Here is a 15,628-nt window from a genome sequence, read left to right on the forward strand (position 1 = left end):
TAAGTGGTGATGGCATTGTTGATATGATGTTCCCTCTCTAAGGGGTGGAGGTTAATAAGCCCACCCTTCCTATTCTTAGATGAATTCGTAAAACATTTTAATTCCATAAAGGGCTTTATGATTGATTTCTGCTGTTTTTATTTCTCTTTTCTGGTTTTTAAATGCTGTTATGTTTTTATCTGCATACTGTGCTTTATTGTCATGCTCTTATTGTGAAGCTCCTTTAGAAAACTAGTTTGAAAAGCAGGATATAAATAACTAGCAACAATTTCCTTCATCCACATTTTCCTGGGAATTGGCAGTCTACCCACCAACCTTTCAGCTAAGGTGGGTGCCTTTTTTCAAAGCCAACAGAACATTTGCATAAGGAAGCTTTAACCCTTCATCATGGCAGCTCATTGCTGGACAGTGGTCAGACCAAGGAGTCCGACAGAAAAAAAGGGACAGGTCACGACCGAAGGATTTCAGGAAGGCAAGTGGAGCTACTTATATACTTTTGCTATTCAAGAAGCAAGTTGCAAGGCAAAGTTGAGAAGAGATTAATAAACTGAAGGCAGAAGAAGGCGGCGGCAACCCATAGCAAGTATATTTTCAGCAAAATGAAGAGATAAAGCTTTTCCTGTACCCACTTCAGGCTGTCATTGGAAGGCTGGTGACGGCTGTCACTGCAGATACTGAAATGAATTCTGAACATTTACTGTATCAGAATACCAAGGACTAAGGAAATACAGATCAACTCAAAAATATACAATTACATCCCCTTATTTCCCTCCCTTTTTTCCAGGAGAAATGGAGTATGGCAGCAAATTATAGTATTCCGAGTTTCAAGTACTTGAAAGCTAGCAAACAATTTAAAAAGAAAGTCACTGACTAGTTTGCTTCAGACCTTTTCAAAGGCAATTACCAGACCAAATAAATTAATAGGAAAAAAATATTATTTTCTTAAAAACAAAATTAGCATTTCATTAAATTTCCTGAATTACTATTAATTTAGCAACACACAGCATAAACCTCACATGCCTCTGCACACCCTTAGCTTGCTGAGATTTCAAAGAGACACTCTCTCTCTCTCTCTCTCTCTCTCTCTCTAAGAAATACCAACTCTCTATGGCAGGTTCTTACAGTATGTTAATTAATGACCAAGGAATGCCAGCTATGAATGCAGAATGAAATTGTAAATCCCTAACACACACACACACACACACAAGCACACACACAAAGAGAAAATTACCGGTCAGACGAGTCTTCTTGTTTTTCAGATGTAGGAGATTTTAATATTTTTGTTCTTGTACATCAAGATCTTGTTAACTCAGTTTAGCTTCTGTAAAGGTCTAAGTTTAACTGGAGAACAAGAACCTGCAATAGAGAGGAAAAGAGAGGGCGATAAGAGCATGAAAGAATTTCAGCTGCTGGCTGCAGCTACTGTTCTAGGAGCATTTGAGCTATTTTCAGCACCGGACGGGTTTGTCTGCAATAAGAGAAACCAGAAAAGTACACAGGCAGGAAACTCACAACAACTTTGTTCACTGTTCAGATTCCACATCCAAACTTGCAATGCTGAGCAAAATCAGTTTTCAGACAATTTAAAGCAGCATGCCGCACAAGAAATAAACCCTGATTGACTTCATTTTTCTTGGATCGGGTGACCAGCCTGGAAAATACTGTAAATATTATGCCTCCTTTTAATAGCATCAACCCAGATTCTTTGAATGAGCAGCTTTCTCTTATATGCTTTATTTTGCTTCCAAGGCTTTTAGATCTCACTGGCTCACTTGGCTTCCTAAAAGGGAAACCAGAAGTTTATTTCCTGTTTGCAACAAAATGTTTGGAATCTGCAACCCTTCTATTTTTGAATGCTTAGTGACCTAAGAATGATTGTTGACTCTATAGCGTTTATGTGACAAGGGAAATGAGGAGCCAATTGGTATTGCAATTGCCCACCTATTCACTACTGCAGAGAAGGAACAACTGCCGAAGGTTTCTTCATGTTGGGATACAATGGTAAGCATACTCATCAGGTACATTACAACAAGAACAACTTTAATATCTGTGTCTATATATAACACTTTCGACTGTTCAAAATGGTTAGTGTACATTATCCTGAAAGAATCCTGTAAAATAAATCAATATTACTTATTTTGTAAATGGGGTGACTGAAGCTGAGGTGGGGGGCAGCTTAGGTAAGTTTATGGAAAAGATGAGATTCAAACCCTCAACTTCCTGATTCCAGAGGATCAGTCTAGACACCATTTTCACACTGGGGAATAAAGAACACTAACTTATTAATTAGACTCCCCCCCCCCAATATTCCATCATTATAGATGTGGGAGATTTAAAATGGAAAAGGAAGAAGAAATTGCTGCCGTTTGCAATGGCCAGGAATGGAAATGAGTCAGGAGAATACAATCAATATTTTTTTTACATTACTGTTGTTGTTTTTTTAATGTCCACAAATGACATGTAATTAATGAAAACACTGTTTTGACATGTCCCTTGCATCGAAATGTATGTAAGTTAGGTAAATACTTTGCAACTTACATTAAGTAGAAGATAGCAAGATGAATAATGTAGTAATAATCAAACTGCAAGGGACGCGGGTGGGGCTGTGGTCTAAACCACAGAGCCTAGGGCTTGCCGATCAGAAGGTCGGCAGTTCAAATCCCTGCGACGGGGTGAGCTCCTGTTGCCCGGTCCCTGCTCCTGCCAATCTAGCAGTTCAAAAGCACATCAAGTGCAAGCAGATAAATAGGTACTGCTCCAGTGGGAAGGTAAAAGGAGTTTCCCTGCGCTGTTCTGGTTCGCCAGAAGCAGCTTAGTCATGCTGACCACATGATCCGGAAGCTGTCTGCGGACAAATGCTGGCTCCCTCGGCCAGTAAAGCGAGATGAGCGCCACAACCCTAGAGTCGTCTATGACTGGACTTAAGGCTCAGGGGTCCCTTTACCTTTACTCAAACTGCCGTGGAACAGAAACCAGCAATGGTTGTGGGGCAAATACAGGTCGGAACAGAAATTGCTGCCTTCTTATATGCCATCATGCCAGAGAACTTTCATGGATGTCCTCTACAAACATCTTTCCTAACTGGGAAACCCTTCATCACCAAGAAACAACCCTCATCTCTAACAGTTTATCTTGCAGTGCCTTCACAGGACTTTTATTTCCACTAGGTAGAAAATTAGCTCATTGATCCTCATATCAAGGGATGGGGAGAAATTTACTCGGTCCACATTTTAATGCAAACCCATCAAATTTGCACTTTATGAACCAATGAATGAACCCTTCAAAATTCACACTTCTCCAACGTTTGTGATGCAGCTCTCCAACCAAAGAGTGCATACAAAATGTGTATATTAGAGGAAAATGCATGCAAAAATGCAGATATTGCTGAAAACAATGTGCAAAACTCTGATTGTATTAGGGGAAATTGCTTACAAAAATGTCTATATTTGGAGAAGTGTGCACAAGAATGCAAATGAAAATTAACTAACATATGTGGGACATACAAAACTTAAGACTGGAAAAATAAAAAAAACTGGGTGATGAGATTTTTTCTGGTTCCGCTCATTCCTCATCTAATGCACTCAGAATGGCAACAAAAGGATCAATATCACCAAGACCACAAATGAAAATTGAATGTTGCCTATTTTGGAGTGGTTCTGCAACATTATTGTTGTTTGCAAAGTAATGCTCAAAAGCTTTGTTTCAGAAGCAAACACAAACAGCGCTTTATGAATCAACCCATGCAATAATTTTGCAACTTCCTGTCCATGTGACTGACAACTTCCTTCTCTTAAAGGTACAGGCAAACTTTACAGAACAGGGGTAACCAACATAGTACCCTACAGATGTTTTGGGCTACAGTTCCCATTAGTGCCAACCAGCATGACCAATAGTGAGGGATGATGGGACTTGCAGTCTGTAACTTCTGGGAGGGCACCATGTTGGCTACATCTGTTCTAGGAAATGCCTCAGGAGCCAGTAAGGTGTATTGGTTACTGTGTCAGACCAAGATCTAGGAGACCAGGATTCAAATCCCTACTCGGTCATGAAGCTCACTGGGTGACTCTGGGCCAACCATTCACTCTCAGCTTAACATACCTCACTGGGTTGCTGTGAGGATAAAAATGGGGGAAATGAGAAAACGATGTGTGCCTCCTTGAACTCTAAAAAGGGAAAGGTGGGATATAAATGTAAAAATAAATACATAAAATAAAAATACAGGACACTATAGGAGAATCTCAGTTGAGAAATGGATCATTCAAATATATGTGTTTGTTACAGGAGTTGTAAAATCAAGATTCATAAAAGATATCCAGTAAAAGAGCTCAGGATTGAATGAGTGGTACATCTGGTTAAGAACTTAATTTGTTCCGGAGGTCCATTCTTAACCTGAAACCGTTCTTAACCTGAGGTACCACTTTAGCTAATGGGGCCTCCTGCTGTTGCCGCGCCGCCGGTGCACAATTTCTGTTCTCATTCTGAGGTAAAGTTCTTAACGAGAGGTACTACTTCTGGGTTAGCCGAGTTTGTAACCTGAAGTGTTTGTAACCCAAAGTGTTTGTAGCCCGAGGTACCATTGTATGCAGACAGGCAGCTGGTTCTTGCCTGGACAAGACAGAAATTCCCTGTTCTCTCTCTCACCAAGGAACAAGTTCCAGTTCTAGCCGCTTTTCAAAGAACTACCCCTGTTCATTCCAGCCCTAAATACTACACTGGGCTGCTTGCTCCACTTCTCCTTCAACACTGCTGTTTTGGGGTTTTTCCACACTAGGGAGATACGGCTACTCTTGTCCCAGCCAGCAAGATGCAAGAAAAAACAAATGTATGATGCTCTGCAGAGCTATATTTCTTTCCCTTCCCTGAAACAGTCTCCTCAAGCAGACAGCTTCTCCATCCACCTTCAGATCCCCTCATTTACCAGCGGCACAAAATTCAGTCTTGCAACTTGATTGTTTTGCTGTAAATCTATCTTACCTGTCACTATGATAGCATTTACTAAGCTTGTTAAGTAGCACTGCTTTTGGGGTGAGTTAATCATTTGCAGCAACTGCCCACAATAATTCTCCGCTTTTGCTCGATTTCAAGAAATATGTTTTATAGGTCGCAAATATTATTAAAATTTTTGCAGCCAGCCTGTCTGTCTCCAGGACACGACAGATTTCCATAACTCTGAAAACAGCCATGCCAAAAAAGAAGTCCAGAAACATCACCCTTAAATCTAGACAACTGCTTGCCAAATATTTTGCTACACCCTATGTTTTAAAACGGGAATGGGGAACCTTTGGCCCCCTAGATGTTGCATAACAACTCCCATAAACCCCAGCCAGCATGGTCACTAGTGAGGGCTAGCTGGATTTGTAGTCCAACAACATTTAAGACCAACAGCTCCCCACTCCAGTTTTAGGCAAGGTTATTGATATTGCTTGCCATTTTTGATAATACTAACGTTTTAGCAAAAATATGAAAGCCTTTGGGAAAGTATTAAGTCAGTCGTACATGCATTTGCCCATCTGTTGTTAGCCATAATAGCAAAATAGAACCACATTCACAGACAACATACCTTGCAATGCCAGATGCTGGGGAGAAACGGAGAAGCTATCACCTCCACACTCTGCTTGAGAATACCGAGATACATCAGGCTGGCCACTTATGGGCAATCATTTTGCCATTACCTTCTAGATCAGGTGTGTGCACCATATCTTGTGATCGATTATGCAGGGCAGGGCTTACCTGGGTTACCCAACATCTTATTCAGATTGGTGCCCCTGCTGCCCCTGAACCTAGAGCGGGGTTTCCAAAAATTGGGTCTCCAGCTGTATTTGGACTACAGTTCCCATCATCCTTGACCGCTGGCCCTGCTAGCTAGGGATGATGGGAGTTGTAGTCTAAAAACAATTGGAGTCCCAAGTATGGGAAACCCTGTTCTAGATCCTCCCACATATTTGCACTCCCTTGTCAGTTTTATACTAAAGTTAAACCTTTGGAAAGGCTACTTCCTGAGCTTGCCACACCACAGACCAACTCCTGGTCCTTTGCACTTGTTTCTCTTTCTGTGAAAGCACGTATGACTATGAGTGGATTATGGGCCTCTCCTGCAAGAAGGTAAGAAAGGTGTTTTCAACATGTTCCCTGGCCAAGATCTGGTGGAGACGTCCTTCCCTGTGTTACACCTATGGTGGAAGGGTGGCTGCGGTGATCAGAGAAGACTTCCTTGTCGAAGCTGTGCAACACATCACATCATGAGTTTCAGTGGTCCCCTCTTTTGCTGTTCAACAATTGGTGTTTTTTTGTTTTTTGTTTTTTTTGTATTCCAGCAAGCTTCTGCAATGCTTAGGACACTACTTTAATCTGTCATGTCTGATCTCTATTGTATTTTAATTATGTTATGGTTTTACTATCAAATTGCAGCTTTTAACTGATCTAAGTCATCTTGAATGGTGTATACATCAGAGGGGTGGTGGTAAATAAATAAAGAAGGGTCAGCTGGACTGTTGTGGGCAACAGACCACTTACTGAAAGGGTGTTATAACTATTCCCATTAACAGTTCAAAGCAAATAAAAAATAAAATTGGAGACATTTGAATGCCAAAATCTAGTCCTTAAGTCCAGTAAAACTGACCTACTTCATGACTGCCTACTGCAGAAGACAGCTAAAACAAGCAACTCCTTTCTGCATATTGTCATAAGCCGAAACACATTTGAAAATCCTAGGAGTGAATTGAAATGCTTAAGAGTCAGCAATCAAATTGTTTAGTTTTCTGAATAATCAGGCATTTGGGATCTTCACAGCTCTGCTTCAAAGCAAATGGTAAATAATATAGTTTTTGATCTGCAGCCACACAAGTAGAATTCTGCTTGCTGAAGAGGGCTTTCCTCCCCCCACCCCAGCTCCCCATACCACCCAAAAAGCCACTCCAGAGAGACTGAGGGGGCTGCAGTGGAATGGGGAAATCAGTGGAAATCAGTGAGGTTGTCTTGCACACATGGAAAGGCCCTTCCACCCATGGAAGTCATCTCTGGATCCCATCCATCATTGCAGTGTTTGCCAACATAGTGTCTTTCAAGTTTTGGACTACAACTCTCATCAGCCTCAGCTCTGGTGGCTGGGGCTGATGGAAGCTGTAACTCAAAACATCTGGATGGAATCAGGTTTGTGAAGGCTGTGTTATTGGGTGCGGTCTACAAATTATGAGGCCTGCTTAATCAATAGAACACAGGTTTTAATTTTGTGTTTAAGTCTGTGATAAAACAAAGAAATCCTGTTGAAGCTGCACACTTTTAGGACTGGATTGTAAGTGCTGTGAATTGTCAGTGGGGCTTAGACACACCTGCTTTTCTCTGCAACCACCATTTCCGTAGCACTACTGAGAAAACAACATACCAGGAATGGGGAAGCTGTGACCCTTCAGATGTTCTTGAACTGAAACTCCCATCAATCTCAACCAGCAAGGCCAATGGTTATTTATGATGTAAGTGCCTCATCATCTGGAGGGTCACAGGCTCCCCATCACTATCATATGATGTAATCGTGAATAGAAATATAATTTTGTTAGGAACAAGTTCAAAGCCAGACTTTTGCCCTTGGTTATATGAATGACTTCTTGGCCGAATGACACTGGTAGGCTATGACTGTAAAGTTTAACTACCTGAAGGTAGTGTTCCAGAGCAGTAAGAAAGAAACACAGACCTTTTTAACGCAACCACAGAACTTCTGGATGTACTTGACTATTCCTAAATCACCTGTTTGGATAGCATCCATCATATAGCTTAGTTACCTGGTGGCAATGGACTTAGCTATATCTGGATGGTGTCAAGGAGTTTCCTTGTTATCTATTGGGGGTAGGGGGCCAAACCCTACAAATTAATATATGGTAAGATTTTGATTATTTGCAATATTGAAGGGAAGATTGCAGGCCAGTGGAAAAGTACAGGCTAAGATTCCTTTCCAAGCCAGTACCTCACATGGGATAGAGGCATTAACATGACAAAAAGGTTTGATGGCCCATCTAGGAAGAATCTTGGGCGTAGGCAGATAGAGCTTGCCATGGTGGCGGGGTGTGTATTTCAAGTGGCAGGGGAAAAAAGAGACTTTAGAGCAAGGTGTGCTGAGAAGAGAAAGAAAAAAAAAAAGACTGGGATCCATCTTGAGCAGGCTGGCTGAAGGCTGGGAGAGATGCCTTTAACTCCAGTGCTGCACTGCTGTGAGGAACAAGCCCCTCTTGCTGTAAGATTCAGACTCCCTCCATGCAGACTGAAGGTGTAAATATATGAATAAATCATATTTCTTAAAGCTAAGACAGTCTCTGCCGTTTCTCCATTCTCCAAAGAAACACAGATTGCTTTGGGTGAGTGCCAGGAGCCCCCTGGCATCTTACTACCACTTGGCAGAGAGTTGGGCTGGGACCCAACTTCCGTAACATCCTGATACATTCTTGTTTAAGAAAAATAATAAAGTTATTTTCTATTTTTCAGACTGGTGTCATCTGAGCCTTCCATGACAACCTTCATTTCTTAATATATTTTCCCCAAATATGCAAACACTTTCTCCCCCTTGCATGTATTTGTTAAATTGCATGGAAGCATTGAATTAAAGAATTTGACCAATAATAACTATTTTCCCCTGAGAAAAAAATATTGGTGGGTATCCACAGATGCCATGGGGACCGTTTACCAAAGCAGTCATCTATAGCATGTTTTCACTCCTGTAATTTCCTTGAATACATGTCTGAGGGTGGGGTAACAATCAGGGGACCCCAATAGATCTTTTCTGTAGGGACAGCTTTGATAGATGAGATCAGGTTAGCTGGCAGCTGGCCCAATGAACACTTTCATTCCTCTTCTCAGATGGTAAGGTGCTAAGCTGTGGGAAGCTTTGAAGTTGCAGATTAGGTTGCTGACAGGTGGACTGATTCCCCACTTTCAAAGGCATCCTTCCTTAGACAGAAGGCTGCCCAACTGATTATGCTGTCATCTCTCTCCTCCTCAGCTTGAGTAGAGGATGGGTGCAAGTTTGGTCCAGAGGCACCTCACCTATAGTTTAGCACTCTGGCTCCCTTTCTCCTGTCCTCTGTCTCTCATCCAGACAAGCACAACAGAGGTTTTCCCTTTTAGGAGGGAATGCTGAATGCTCTATTAAGTACCTTCTGCATCCACTTATTTGGCATCACACTCAAAGCTGTGGGTGATAAGAAAGGGAGCAGATGTCGGGAAATCACAAAAGCTTATTCTACTTAGCAATGGGAAGGACGATTTGTTTCAAAGGACATATTCAAGGAATCTGGACATTTGTTACCATAACTAAGGCACAATGAACAATAAGGTGGCCAACCTGTTTCTCAAATGCATTACTTCAGACTGCCAATGATAGCTCACAATATCAAATACTCCTCTATATGTAAAATCCTTGCACACAGAAAAGTAGATACCAGGGAGGATTCTAGTGAAGCCATCTGTCTTGACATATCAGTTTTCCATGTGCAGGGAAAGCATACCAATCAATCAATAAATAAATTCCCTCATCTAAGTAGAACAGTTCAGAAAACAGGTCAGTTGCCTTGTCTACTATTTGTGAGAACTAGGCCTCAGAGTAAAAGGGAGATCATTTTGCCATCTTGCAGAAAAGCATCCATTGTTCCCTCTGAAAAGGAATGTCCGGGTAGAGGATCAGGGCTGTGTAGAATACCTGGTAAATATTGTGTTAAGTCAGTATTTGCACATTTGGATCTTAAATGTGAAATCAGGAAGTCTAAAAAAGTCATCTAACTGCAAGCAACCGTGTTCAGGCTATAAAGGTGGCATGGGACACCTAAAAATGAGCTTTTATTATAAACCCTGAAGGCAGCGCCAGGCTAACAATGCCATGTATCATTTAGTCCCCTGGTGGATCCCAGGTCTGCCTTAGAGGCAATTCAGAAAGATGGATCAAAGTAAGAGATGACTGGCTATTCCTGCTAGTGACCCAAAAAGGACAAAGGAGAGAAGAAAAGATAGGTGCGAGGTGACAAGGATTATATACGAGCCATTCAGAACTACAAAATGTTCTGTGTGCTGCAGTGTGTGCTGCCAATGAAAAGAAATCACCTAGGCTGTCAAATTTCAGAGGGATAGACATCCAAGTGTGTTCAGGGTGAATTTTAGAAATCAAGCTCTGCTGGGCTACAAACTCATACATCCACACTGTCCTCATTTTTCTGGTACCTATCCCTTCTAAATCACTGCGGCTATTTTACAATTGAGGGGCGGCTTTATGTTGTTTATGCGTACACATGTGCACTAGCCCCAACTCGCTTTGGGCCAAACTGCACATTACATTATTCACACTGAGCAGAGGGGATCGTGCTTAAAATCATGCTCGCAGTCCAGGTAGCCCCCACCCAACAATTTCCTGTAAATCAAACAGCCCCAAGGTGGCCTGAGACATTTTGAATGCTGAGGCCAAATATCCCACTGACAGCCCTGCAAGGGCTTCACCTCAACGACAAATACTTCAAGCGTATCTGGAACGCCTCCCTCTCACAGGAAGCAGCAGTACATTTTTATTGTCAAGTTCTACATGCTACCATTCGGTTAACAATGCCACTGATATATATGGAGGCATTCTTCATGAGCAGACTTACTGCTTTTGGGGAGAAATGGGACAAAACAAAAATTGGCCTTCCAGAGCACAGACAAACAACATGGCGATGGGACTTTTCTTCTTGTAAATTAGACGGAATGAAATTCAAATGAATGCTTTCTTCATGTCAACATAAAGTGCTGTAAGTTATCATCTAAACTGGAGGAACTCATCACTCAGAAGCAATACTTTTTCCTGATAAAGGAAATATGTGTTATCTCTTCTTAATGTATATTCAACTGTTAACTCACAGTCACCACACCACTGCAAAATTAAGAAAATTCCATACCCTCCAATAGTTCTCTATTAAAATAGGGATGTCCCATTCCATAATGTTAATTTTACTATTTATACTCCACACATCCTACTGAGTTGCCCCAGCCACTCTGGGCAGCTTCCAACATATATAAAAACATAATAAAACATTAAGCATTAAAAAAACACTTCCCTATACAAGATTGGCTTCCAATGGCTCAGGGGTCGGATAACTCCATACCCTCCAGCATTTCTCCAATGAAAATAGGGACATCCTAAGGAAAAGTGGGATCAAATCAGAAACTGGGATGGCTTCGCTAAATCAGGGATGTCCCTGGAAAATAGGAACACTAGGAAGATCTGGAGTTCTACTGGGGGAAAGTCAACAAACTTTCTGTGTTCTCTAGCCTTTAAAAGCCCAAAGCTTTATATATATTTTTAATTGGTATGTATCCACAGATATGCAATTTTATGCAGTTTTACTGTCAGCTAACCTGACACGGGTGGCGCTGTGGGTAAAAGCCTCAGCGCCTAGGGCTTGCCGATCGCATGGTCGGCGGTTCGAATCCCCGCGGCGGGGTGCGCTCCCGTCGTTCGGTCCCAGCGCCTGCCAACCTAGCAGTTTGAAAGCACCCCTGGGTGCAAGTAGATAAATAGGGACCGCTTACCAGTGGGAAGGTAAACGGCGTTCCGTGTGCTGCGCTGGCTCACCAGATGCAGCTTTGTCACGCTGGCCACGTGACCCGGAAGTGTCTCCGGACAGCGCTGGCCCCCGGCCTCTTAAGTGAGATGGGCGCACAACCCCAGAGTCTGTCAAGACTGGCCCGTACGGGCAGGGGTACCTTTACCTTTACCTTAACCTGAGGCTGTAATGTCTCCAGTCCAAAGCCAGGCAGGTCCATTGTTATCAGTGGGCTTATAATATGTATAAGGAACTATCATAATGCAGAACCTTAGTTTAAAACAATTTCTCTTCTGGCTAGGTGCTGAATATAGCAGGTGGAATCTACATGCATGTGGAAGCATGCAAGTCATCTGAAAACAGTCCATAAGGAACGTATAAAGCTCAATGAAGTCAGTGGGACTACTGGTGAGTATATCTATACAGTTGCATCTTTATGTTGAAAGGCATTCTTCACACATATCTTTCTAAGGAATCTTTGCTGTATAGGCTAGACAAGATCCCATTACTTAGGTCATTGTTTTCACAGGATATATTTTAGAAGACCCTTGAATGTAGTTAATCTTACCTGCACCACCTGGTGTATGTTGTGTGTGCTTTGCAAACTTCCATACCTATAGGTATGCAATAGGTAGTTGACAGCAAGGGGTGAAATATTTCGGTCCTACCTCAGTGGCACTGGTTAATCATTAATACACCATTTTGATTAATTCCAAAACAATTACAGCCAACACCAATCTAGCTGCAACTGATTAATTCTGGACAGGAACATGCACAGATCTCGTCAAATGTCTTCATTTGAGCATAGCTTCACATATATCACCACATATGCTTCTGGTTTCCTCAGTTAACTCACAGTCAACAATTAATTTTGTAGTATGCTAAAATAATGTGTTATGCATCCAAGGAGCAACCTTATCCTTAGATTATGCCCTGATTCTAACATTATGCTGCTATTTACAGCCTGAGCAGTATATACCAAGTCTGAGAGATGTGATCTTTGCAGGACAAGATTCAAATTTCACTTCCGTCACAAACCCTATCAAATGGCCTTATGCGAGTCACTGTTCTATCAACTTTTCACATCCACATCTGCAATATGGAGAGAATATGGCTGACAGGACTTCGAGAGACTGATGTCCTACTTCAGACATCATATTTCTGAATGAGCCACATCTTTGTTGCCACTTACACCCCCTCTCCCCGGTCACTTTCTTCTCCTTACAAGCTCAGCTTACTGCAGTACTACCTATTTGGCCAATTCAGTTTGCCATGATACCCAAGGTGGAAAGCTGTAGTTTGAGTGCTCCTTACAAACTTGAATGGCAAACAAATATTTCAATGTATTTAATTTACTTGTATTATTAATACATTTATGGCTCACCTTTCCTCCAAAGAGGGCTCAGGGTGATAGGTGTGAATCTCCCCCTCCTCATTCCATCCTCACAACAACCATATGAAGTCATTTACACTGAGATAAACTGACTGGTCCAAGGTCACTTAGTGAGCCCCATGGCTGAGTGGGGATTTGAACCCTGGTCTCCCAGGTCCTAGTCAGGCACTCTAACCACTACAGCATATTGAACCACTGAAACAGGCCCATGCATTTTTGAAGAAATGAAATGTGATTTTTAAAAAGAGAGAAAGACTGTGTCGAGCAAGATCACTCCTAACCCCAAACCAGACTGATGAAGAATGAAACTGAGCTGTTTCCCCTAATTTCAGAAATACCATATTTTGTGCTCTATAGGACTCACTTTTTCCCTCCTAAAAAGTAAGGGGAAATGTGTGCGCGTCTTATGGAGCGAATGCAGGCTGCACAGCTATCCCAGAAGCTAGAACAGCAAGCAGGATCGCTGCTTTCACTGTGCAACAATCCCTCTTGTTGTTCTGGCTTCTGAAATTCAGAATATATTTTTTTCTTGTTTTCCTCCTCCAAAAACTAGGTGCATCTTATGGTCTGGTGCGTCTTATAGAGCAAAAAATATGGTATTTTCTGCGCTACTCCAAGTTCAGAAGCGTGCCTTGCTACTGCAGTGCCAGTAGGTCCTGGGAAATTCCAAGGGCCACCCATACTCTAGAAAGAAAAGTGGGATCTGAACTTGGTCCTTTCTTTCTTTTCATGTCTGGGGCATACCTGTTCTGCCACCCAGTAAATGGAGAGGGAATGGAAGAGGAGGTTTCAGGGATTGGGGTGACTGGCTGGCTGGAAGAGCCAGAAGTTATTCTCTAGCCTGGATTTTAATTTGAGCTAGAGAGGTATGTTGAGGTTGCATCAGAAGCTTCTCAGAGAGCCTGGGATACCTCGCTTGCACCTGTAAAATGCTCCTTCAGTAGCAATGTTATTTAACAGTTAATAACACATACAGGGCAAATCAGCATATAAACCAAACAGAAGCCTATTGTTTAATGAGACACCTGAACGTGCTGCCAAACAATTGCTCCTTAATTCTAACAAGGTCAATTCTCTTTACATGCATTGTATTTTTAAAATACTGTAAATAAATAAGAGAGGCTAAGAATGTGATGCAATCAGCTCTCTGCCACACAGCAGAACGGATCAGAGAAACAGAACATCTCTTCCCAAGCAAACTGTTCACTATCTTAAAACTTAGGCAGTGTGAAGATGGGCAGACTTTGTATTAAAAGTGAGTCCTGGGGGTTGCCCTATAGCCTAGAATTTATAGCATCACACTCAAGTGTAACTAAGAAACAGAATACAAGGCAGGACACCCCATTTTTTCTCACGAGATCTCGGTGGCCATTTTGGGTGAGAGTGAGGTGCAGGCCATGTGACTCTCCCAGCAGCATGTCTTGGAAGACGTGCGCCCCAGTTTTGACTATGCAGAAAAGTGTGGGCTCATTTTTAATCATTCTCATTAAGATGGATGAGGCAAATCCAAACAGCTGCTGTTTGCAGAGGTGGGGAGACAAAACTTGCTGCTCCCCTATGTATGGTCAGTTTAACTGCTGTATATTTTACATTCTCACATATATGACCTAAAGGCTGCCCTTCATAGTTATGGTGAAATGCTACACTGGGAGATACCAGTCCATCTTAATGAGAATAAATTAGCCTCAGAAACTCCAGGGAGAGCAATTGCAAAAGCAGGCATAGGGAACCTGTGACCCTCCAGATATTTTTCAGCACCCATCACCCCTGACCATTGGGCCATGCAGATTGATGGGAGTTGTAGTCAAACAACATCTAGAGGGCCAGAGGTTCTCTGTCCCTGCTATAGTTCTGCTATGAGATCACTGCAATAGGCAAACCCTCTCTTTGCCCTTGGGTCATTATAAGAATGCATTCTTAACTTACAGGCCTCAACAGTGGCGTAGCGTGGGGGGTGCAGGGGGGGCCAGCCGCACCAGGCGCAACATCGGGGGGGGGGCGCTCGCAGCTCTCTGCCCCTACCTGGCTCACTCACTCTCTCTCACTGCAGTGCTGGCTGTGCCCCGGGTGCTGACAACCCACGCTACGCCACTGGGCCTCAGAACTAGACAGCCAGGAATTACTTTGCTTCATGGCTGACTCAAGAGCATCTTGAAGCATCTGGATGGCTGCTAAGAAAGCAGAATACTGGCTGAGTTAGACCTCTGTCTCATCCAGAAAGGCACTGCTTATAGTCTCTCATAAACATAATTTTGCTATTAACTAAATGGCTCTGCTGGATTTATTCTTTAGAAACCAATAAATGCCACTAGTAAAACTGCTCCTTTTTCTACAAATAGCCCAGCAATTCTGCTAAGGAAAGTTCAGTGTTACTTGTGCATTTCTAATGGATGGATGTGGGCCAGCCAAGTTAAAGCTTTTTAAAAAGGGAAGTTTTTTTTTTTTAAAAAAGTGGGAAGTATCAGTTTTCAAGTATCAGAGATAATGAATTAGGGAAATAGTCTCAGTGCATCATCCAGAGAATTAAACACAAAATGGAAGCCTTTACAATTAGGACCAAGAGAGAAACAATATTCTTTTAACTAGAAATATCTCACACTGCCAGTCTGTTAGAAATTGAACTGGCAACCTGGAAAATGAGCTTAAGCAAAATCAGATTGGAAGAGATCAGGCTGTAGGGATT

At 42.2% G+C, this 15,628-nt stretch overlaps 1 protein-coding gene and 1 long non-coding RNA gene across 52 annotated transcripts in view; both read right to left on the bottom strand.

Moving 5' to 3' along the window:
- SORBS2 (sorbin and SH3 domain containing 2) overlaps window positions 1-1,319 on the bottom strand; it is a 157,756-nt gene extending 156,437 nt beyond the window's left edge. For 40 of the 50 annotated variants that reach the window (XM_077934261.1, XM_077934260.1, XM_028744943.2 and 37 more), the window contains exon 1: window positions 1,232-1,315. The gene's annotated coding sequence lies outside the window, so the exon portion shown is untranslated. Of the gene's footprint in view, window positions 1-1,231 lie in introns of all 50 variants that reach the window. The other 10 variants (XM_077934258.1, XM_077934257.1, XM_077934256.1 and 7 more) reach the window with 2 other exon arrangements.
- The window catches only part of LOC144328892 (uncharacterized), a 30,794-nt gene continuing 16,478 nt past the window's right edge, over window positions 1,313-15,628 (bottom strand). For both annotated transcript variants that reach the window (XR_013394256.1, XR_013394255.1), the window contains one exon: window positions 1,313-1,356. This is a non-coding gene — a long non-coding RNA (uncharacterized LOC144328892). The remainder of the gene's footprint in view (window positions 1,357-15,628) is intronic.

Source organism: Podarcis muralis, chromosome 9 (assembly GCF_964188315.1).
Source record: "Podarcis muralis chromosome 9, rPodMur119.hap1.1, whole genome shotgun sequence".
Taxonomy (NCBI): domain Eukaryota; kingdom Metazoa; phylum Chordata; class Lepidosauria; order Squamata; family Lacertidae; genus Podarcis; species Podarcis muralis.